Below are 8967 nucleotides of genomic sequence, written 5' to 3' on the forward strand. Positions count from 1 at the left end.
AAATAAGTTAATATTAGAAATATTTTTAACATGAATTACAGATTTAACTGTCATACAAATAAATATAAAAAATCAAGTATTAGCTTTAGATATACGATTTTTGTGATATGATCATGTTTGATTGTCTACAAATTAAACTCAAGAATTTCTGGTTTGATTAGGTAAAATCAGAGTAAAGTAAAAGCATTTTTTTTAATAAATTATTTTTGACTTTACAACTAGCGTATTATTAAAAGCAATGTATTCATTTATTGCATGATTTTTTTTATAAGAAATTTTAATATTTGGAATTTTAAATTAAATTTTTTGAAAATTTTAAATTTAAATATACTTGTGATATAGAGAAATTTAAATTTTAAATTTTTATTTTTCAAGTAATTTTTTTACAAAAAAATTGCAGAAAATTAAATTTTCAAACTGATTTCTTTCTTTAATTTAGCAATAAAAGTAATTATTTTTTATTAGCAATCAATAAATCGCATGATTCTCAATCATAACATGTAAACAAAATTAATGAAAATTTATAACTAAGAAATAAAAGATAAAACAATACCCATTATTCGTAGTTATAATTACAACAATGTTATACGAAACAATTTTTAATGATAACAACTTAATAAATATGCCAATCTTCAAAAATATAAATCAATTTCCTAGCTCCTTGCGCATCCACCTAGCCTTCGAATCAGTAGGTTTTGAAAAATAAAAATGATATAAGTGTAGGATTTTTTAATAAATTATCATATATCGTATCAACCTCTTCTACTGAGAAGCCAGGAATATTTGTTAACTCAAGCATCAATTCACTATACATATTTCGAATTTCCTTTGGAGATGTTATTGAGATATTGATAACGTTAGCAACTTCATTCACACTATCAGCCATCAAACAAATACACTCATGGATATTCACACAGTACTCTTCTTTGCCTTGCGGTGAATCATCCAGTTGTTAATACTGGGCTTGTTTTCAGTTCTCTCTTTGAAGAGATCACTAACATATCTGCTTTCAACAGAATTATGGTAAGCACACATGCTAGCGCTTCTTTTGGAAGGGCTTTCTTACTGCTTCTTAAAATAATCTTCTAGTAAAAAAATTAAGCAATAAGCAAACTGTTCCGAATGAAGCATAATTGTTCATTTAGTTAAAGCAGATTAGAAATCTGTTTTATAAAATTATTTTATTTGAAAACAATAATATTCTCATTTGATAGTATGTCTCCTATTCTAATTATAATTTCAGAATGCCCTGCAAGAATATTTCACATTACACATCATAAATTCAAACAAAAAAAGGAATATAATAATATTCTCATTTAATATACCAGGGCCGTGGAAAGGAACTTTTATTTGGTCCGGTGAACGTACGTAGAGGAACGTCCGGTCGGCACTAAAATCCCGCAAAAAAAACTCGATATTGCTAGGTATTATTTGGTAATAACAAGGAATACCATCATGTGAAGACCAATACCGAGTTATGCTGAGCTATACTGAGCAATACCGAGTTATACAAAAAAATACCGATTTTTTCTAAGAAAAACTCAGTATTATTTTTATAACTCGGTATTGCTCGGTATAACTCGGTATTGGGTCTTCACATAATGGAATTCCTCGTTATTGTTTGGTATTGCTCGGTATTTCTCATTTTTTGGCGCGATTTTAGCTCCGACCGGACGTAGTCGGAGGACGTAATAAACAGAAATGAATTGCAGAATGCCCTGTAAGAATTAAAATATCAAAACATTTTTCAAAAAAGTATGATGTTAAGTCCACGTTACATAAATTACATTACACAACTTATCTTCCATTATTTGCACATAAGATTTATACTTTGAACATGCAGGTTGAATGAAGATTAATCCCATTACACAACCTGAGTGGTCTTCAAAAGACTGGAGAAGATTTCATAGAAGACTAAACAAATTTGCTTAATGAATGCAAATGATTTATGAGGCCAACTGAATGTTTTCTAGATTCAAATTGTATAAATGCTTCACGAACTAATTTCTCTAAATGATTCTATCATTCTTGCCAACTGAATTATGAAATTTTTTGAAATAAGCAAATAAAATCAAGTGAAAATTCAAGCAAAAATATAAAGTATAACTTAAAATTAAAAGACCTTTCATGTTACCTTCAGCAATAAACACTCCAAAAGGATAAAACAGATGAACAAACACCATCAATTAGGAATCTTCCGTTACAATAAATCAAATGATTCAAGCAACAATGAATTAAAAGAAGAACCATGATAATTATAACCCATTCAATCACAGCAGCGACTTCAAAAATAGATTAACAAACCATTTCATCATTCCACAACTACTTGATTGTTTATGCTTGCCAGCTAAAAATGTTTAAATTCCAATCTAGAGCAATAAACCCAAAATATTTATTAAAAATCATATAATTATTAAAATATGCAATAATTAATATAAAGATTTTAGATTAAAAAAAACAAATATCTGAATTGAAAGTATGAGACAAGTAAGCAAAAAATGGCGTCACACAGCTCCCTTGCACCGAGACTTCTCATGATACTTTCAGCAAGATTTTAAGGGATCAGAAGAAATAACAAGTAAATACTGTCATCCTAAAAATCCTCATTTGAGATAAATCACAAGAAGAAATTAGTAACTTATAGTTAAATTCATAAAAGAGAAATCAACAAATCTAGTAGTCAATCCTAGACTCTAAGACATCATATACCATATTTGGTCACAAGGTTTCCTTTCTTTGGTATTAAGATTAAGCAGGAATTCTTATATATTTACTCGCAGCATCAAACTTTTTAAATATTAGATGGATGCACAGCATATTATAATCCCCATTAATTGTCATAGTCCCAAAGCTATCCAGATACTAAATACAGGATCAAACCACATTGTCCCGCTGAACCGAAGCTATATGAGTGCAGCTTCCATTGCTTTTGAAGATTTAGGAAACAAAACAACCCAGCAATTCCAAAAACTCTAACTAGGATATAGCCAATTTTCGTAGAAGATCCAAAAACACGATATTCTACAATTTGGCACTGTCATGTTAGGCTTACCAACCACAACTTTCTGAGAAAATTTTACAGTCCTGCTTCAGTGTACTTAATGTTTAGACTTAAACAAATTGTAAGAAACTAATTTCCCTCTTTTCAAGTTATAGAAAGACAAATCATTTATGTTTCAAGTGAAAAAAGAGTTATCATATTATACTTAGTTCATTATAATGGAATCACACAATTCATTTATGTTTCAAGAGAAAAAAAAATGCATCAGATTATACTTAGTTCATTATAGTAGGAATTCCTCAAAATTATAAGCTTTAGCTTCATGGCTTGCCAATAAGCCGAGGCAAATCTACTAACATAGGTAGCACTTCTCTTTATAGCTATTTGACTTGCAAATTTTAAAATCAAGACAGTAGGCATCAACTCATTAGCTAATTCATTACGAAAAATTATTCTAAACAGAGCTAACACCACATGGTGTACTTCATGGGAATGAATGATGAACAATTATAAGAGCAGGCCCAAAATTGTTTGGATGACTTCTCAAGTTATAATCTAGAAACCACAACTGAATAAAATTAGTTAACTCAAAAAGAAGATGGGAATGATGATTGACTTATTCAAGGTACTAGAAAAAAGTCCACTTGTACCTTAATGTTGCAGCACAATTATCCTTTAAGCAAGTCACAAAAACCTATTGAGGAAACATACAAGCATCAAATCAAGAGATGTTCACGACAGATTCTTTTCCATGTTTTAACATCCAATTCTTACTGAAAGACAAATAAGTTAGAACAGAAGTTTACTCTTACAGGAGAAAGCAGTGGTAACGGCAAAAATTTCAACCTACACCAAAGATTTTAACAGTTTACTAGAGCTAATAAGATTTTAACCCATGATTATTCTTTGCAGTCCTATAGTTCAGCGATTTTACAGGATTTGGAAGAAGAAGATCGCGGAAGGTAGAAAGTTACCGATCAAGAAGGCAATGACGTCGACGGGGCAAAACAGAACAGCAACAAAGGTGGCAAAGAGGCTTGCGACTAGGGTTTAACAGTCAGCGAATTCTCGTCTGGCCTCCGATCAAAGTGTCGTATCTTCCGATCCGATCGGAAAGGGACGCCGTCAAAGGAGCGAGGTCGATCAGCAACAAAGGAGGCAAAGAAAATAGGTAGCTGGAAGAGAAGGGTTCGGCTTCGCGAGAGAGATTCAATTCAGCGGAACCATCACGCGTGGGAAGAACGAAGACGAAGGGAGCACTTATAAGCTCAGATTCCACGAAACCATTGCCCGCAAAGGCTGTTCGCATTTTTTTTCGCGCGACGAAATTTCTAACCCGCTCAATTTGAGCGGGTTTCGATATCGCAGAAATCGTTGTTTGTAATACACCGCTGATGCTTCGGAGGACTTTTTTATGTTCCGCTCAAAATTAACCAAACAATCTAATTTGAGAAATGCATGAAATTACTTTATTTTACACTCCTAATTCAGCATACCAAACAGCCCCTAAATGCAAACAACAACAACAACATCAAGCCTTTGTCCCACTATGTTGGGTCAGCTACATGAATCCTTTTTCCCCATTGTGTTCGGTTAAAAATAAAATTCTCATTTAAATCTAATAAAAAAAGGATCATTTCTAATATTTTCTAACCAAGTCTTTTTTAGGTCTACCTCTACCTTTCTTAACAAAAGTTAAATCTAATACATCAACTTTCCAAACCGGGTCATCAGAATGCCTGCTTTTAATGTGACCAAACCATCTAAGGCGACTCTCTCTAATCTTATCTTCCACTGGAGCTACTCCATCCTTTTTACGTATATGCTCATTTCGTATCCTATCTCTAAGGGTCAAGCCACTCATCCACCTAAGCATCCTCATCTATGCAACACTTAACTTAGTATTTCTCTTTTAATGACCAACATTCGGCACCCAACGGTGGAGCCAGGCGGGGTCCCGTGGGGGCACGTGCCCCCTCTGGAAAAAAAAACTGTACCTGTAGACGTTTGGGCGTTTTGGGCGGTTCTAGTATACATCAAAAAGCACGGTAAGCTCTCATCCGCCGTCCAGCCCTTGCCTTCGGATCAGGCCGGAAGCTCTCGTCGCCTCTGCCTCCGACCTCCACTGCCTTAGAAGATTTTGAGTTTCGGCTGTTCGGCTTCTCATCGCCTCTCCCTCTTCCCTCTTGGATCCAGTCGGCAACCAAAACCTAAAGTGCTGAAGGTAAGATTTCGTTTTAGTTTTCTATATTAATTTCTTTTGCATTTCGATTTCAAATGCTATTTTTAGGTTTCTATATAATATTTTGTTTGAATTTGGATTTCGTTTGTTGCATTTCGATTTCAAGTGCTGAATATTCAGATTTCATTTTTTGTATTTTGTTTATAAGTTTTCTGTTTATGATAAAAAAAATTCGTCTGCTACTTTGTTAATTATTTTTAGTTTTATATTTAGATCAACTTATATAGTTATATTATATATGTTTTATATTTAAATCAATTTAAATTGTATTGATAATGATGCTATTATTTAGTTTTTTTTTTTTAAATATGAAGAACATGTTGTATAAATTGTAAGTGTACTTTATCTTATATTTAGTAGTTTATTTTTTAAATAAAAAAAAATATTTAAAACTATCAATGCCGGTTTCTAAGCCCGGACGAAAAAAATTGAGAGGATTTAATAAAATTAAAAAAGGCCCCCTCTATAAAAAATTTCTGGCTCCGCCACTGTCGGCACCATAAAGCATTGCAGGTCTCACCACCATCTTATAGAATATTCCCTTAAGTTTGAGGGGGACTTTTCTATCGCACAATAAGCCCGATGCAGTCCTCTACTTCAACCATCCAACTTGAATTCTGCTGATAATATCCCCATCTATTTCACCATCACTCTAAACAATAAAACCAATATATCTAAAACGTGTACTCTTATTAATGACTTGATCGCCCAAAGTCACAATCCCCTCACTAGGTCTATTACAACTAAAATTATACTTCATATATTCAGTTTTAAATCTACTCAAGCGAAAACCTTTAGACTCTAAGGTTGACCTCCATAATTCAAGTTTATCTTGAACTCCCTCTCTAGTCTTATCAACAAGAAGAATATCATCAGCAAAAAGCATACACCAAGGTACATCATCTTGCAAATGTCTAGTGAGAACATCCATGACTAAAGCAAAAATATATGGACTTAAGGCTGATCCTTGATGTAATCCAACCGAAATAGGAAAATACTTGGTCAAACCACCTTGTGTTTGAACAGAAGTAATAGCTCCTGCATACATATCTTTAACGATTTGAATATAAGCGTTATTAACTCATTTCTTTTCAAGAACTCTCCATAGCACTTCTCTTGGAACTTTATCATATGCTTTCTCTAAATCAATAAATATCATATGTAGATCCTCCTGAGCAGAAAGCCAAATTCCATAAATCTGTTTGGGCATTTTCTTCAAGCTAACCAAACTTCAAAATGCATAAAATTGATAATATTTTTTCTTTACATGAAAAGATTAATTTTGTTTGGCACATCAAAGTAACACCATTCCAAACAAAAAGTACTTGAAATTTCGTTACACTGAAAAGATTTTTTTATCCTTATTTTTTTTAAGATGAGCATGAAAATAATACGGGTAAATATTCAATTATGATACTAACCTAAGGCCCTCTGAACCCATCCGTTGTTCATATCTAATGTCTGATCCAGTAAGGAAAAAGCTAATTTTCATTGAAGGATAATTTTTCAAGTTTTATAGTTCAATGTCCGTTATCTACTTACACGAACCATAATCAGACTAATAACTCAGAATTCCTATTCACTTTTTTCTTCAAGAGGGCCTCCTCTTCTCATCCATGAGTAACGAAGATGTTTAAATGAAATGACAAGGTGAAGTTCAGATGATGCAAAGATTATAGGGGCCCTCATTCCCTGAACGACGTGCATGTCTCACAAAATAAGCTGTAGAACAAAAAAAATCCACCGACCAAGGAAAAGATGAATACATGCATGTGAATTACAGTGCATACATTGCACAATTATTAGAGCATTTACTAGCTGAAAAAAACAATCCACCGTCGACGGAAATGTTTGCAAAATGAGTTTTAGCAGACTGGCAGAAAAAAACATAAATGAAAGCCTTGTGTGAATAAATAATGACTTTGGCTGGCTAGATATAATACAGAGAGTGGAGCTGGGATGGCCAAGCCACCTATGCCAGAGATCCGCCATAAAAGATCTGGACAGCAGCACATGAAAGTGTCCTGGTCGGCTGGAAGAGGAGAAAAGATAGATACCTTATGGCAATAACCATGGATGAGAGTTTGATTTGTCTTTGGATCCTTAATGTAGAAGTTGGAGGTGTCAAAAGTAATAATCACATTATTATCAGAGATTATTTTATAATCTGATAGGAAATTATGAGAAAGTTGAAAATGTGAAGTAGTTTGGGAAGGAGAAGCCGGTAAAATTCTTGTCCTAGTGTTGGAGATGGGTAAAGATTGTCTATTGTCAACAAGAAGTATTCTAGGCCATGTCATGCAGCTGAAAATTGGAGTTGGACAAACTTGAAAGCAAGGTTTGAAATTGTACAACCGTGCATTGAGAATTTGAGATATTTTCTTTTAGTAAGACAAGGCGAGTTACGAGGCATTAGCCATATAGTTAAACCACTAATTAATTAAAAAATAATAAGAAATATCATACTACATCAAATTAAAATGTTGAAATAAAATCATAAAAAATCAAAATAACAACAATAACATCAAGCCATTATCCCATTATGTGAGGTCAACTACATGAATCATTTTTCTCTATTGTGTTTTATTAAGAGTCAAATTCTCATTTAAATCTAATAAGGAAAGCTAGTTTCTAATATTTTCTAATCAAACCTTATTAGGTCTACCTCTACCTTTTTAATAAAAAATCAAAATAGGATCAATAAAAATCATACAAGACTATAAACAATGCTAAATAAATAGTCTCTCATTTCAATATAAACAAGTAGTCTAAGGTCATAAATTATGATCCAGATTCTCCCTCTTTCTCATCACTTAGAGGGTGTTCATTAGAATCATCATTGCAATTAATTGCTTTCTCTCCTCGCTCATATTAAAAATAAGAAAATAGGTTTCCAACAATAAGAGAAGATGATGAGGACATCAGCGAGAGATTTCAACATGTTTATCATCAAAGGAATCATAAATCGACGGCTACGATTCAGAGCCTTCACTTTTGATATATTTTATGTATTATTTATTTTTGCATTTCAATTTTTCCCATTTTACCCCTATGAGTAGTGAGTTCTTATTGTAGCCCCGAGGGCATTTGAGTCGTTTATTTTGCTTTTATTATTAAGACCTATATATAGAGGTTTTTCTCCATTGTATGAGGATGATGAATGATATGAAATTTCAGCTTTTCTTGTTCTCTTGTGAGTCTTGAGAGTTCTTTGGTGAAATCCCTCGGAGAGGGTTACGCAATACCCACCAGCCGCCGGAGAAATCCGAGCTCATGGTTGTCTTCTCTTCTTTCTCCCCTTCTCCTCCTTAAGCCGCCACCTAACCTTTTCCCCCATTCTCCCGAAACCGAACCCTCCCACCCCATACCGCCGCCCAACCCTCCTTCCACCACCCAAAACTCGTCGGCCTCCCATAAGCTTCCCTAGCCGCCGGCCTTCCCTCAAATTAGCTTCTTGAATTTGAATTTCAAAATTCAAATTCCCATTAATTGCTTTCCTAAAATAATATATTACTCATTTGGAAAGTCTCTTTATTGGAATTCAATTATATATTTGAATTTCAAACAATTTCCTTATTGACAAACATAGATTAGGAAACCTTCCCAATTGCATCAAATCTGAAATTGAATTCCAGATTTAATCCAAACACCAATTAAAGCGGAGGGCCCACATACATTGAACTTAAACACCCTCTCTCCCTCCTTCTACGCCAACCCCACCCCC

General features: G+C 33.5%; 1 protein-coding gene across 2 annotated transcripts in view; it reads right to left on the minus strand.

Annotated features, from left to right (window-relative positions):
* Window positions 1-542: 542 nt before the first annotated feature.
* Window positions 543-8967, minus strand: part of LOC110095261 — a 16372-nt gene continuing 7947 nt past the window's right edge. Inside the window, exon 4 of one of the 2 annotated variants that reach the window (XR_002302949.2) lies at window positions 543-1003. The gene's annotated coding sequence lies outside the window, so the exon portion shown is untranslated. Of the gene's footprint in view, window positions 1004-2137; window positions 2370-8967 lie in introns of those variants that run through there. The other variant, XR_003700083.1, reaches the window with a different exon arrangement.

The sequence above is a fragment of the Dendrobium catenatum genome, unplaced genomic scaffold (assembly GCF_001605985.2).
Source record: "Dendrobium catenatum unplaced genomic scaffold, ASM160598v2 fragScaff_scaffold_218, whole genome shotgun sequence".
Lineage (NCBI taxonomy): Eukaryota > Viridiplantae > Streptophyta > Magnoliopsida > Asparagales > Orchidaceae > Dendrobium > Dendrobium catenatum.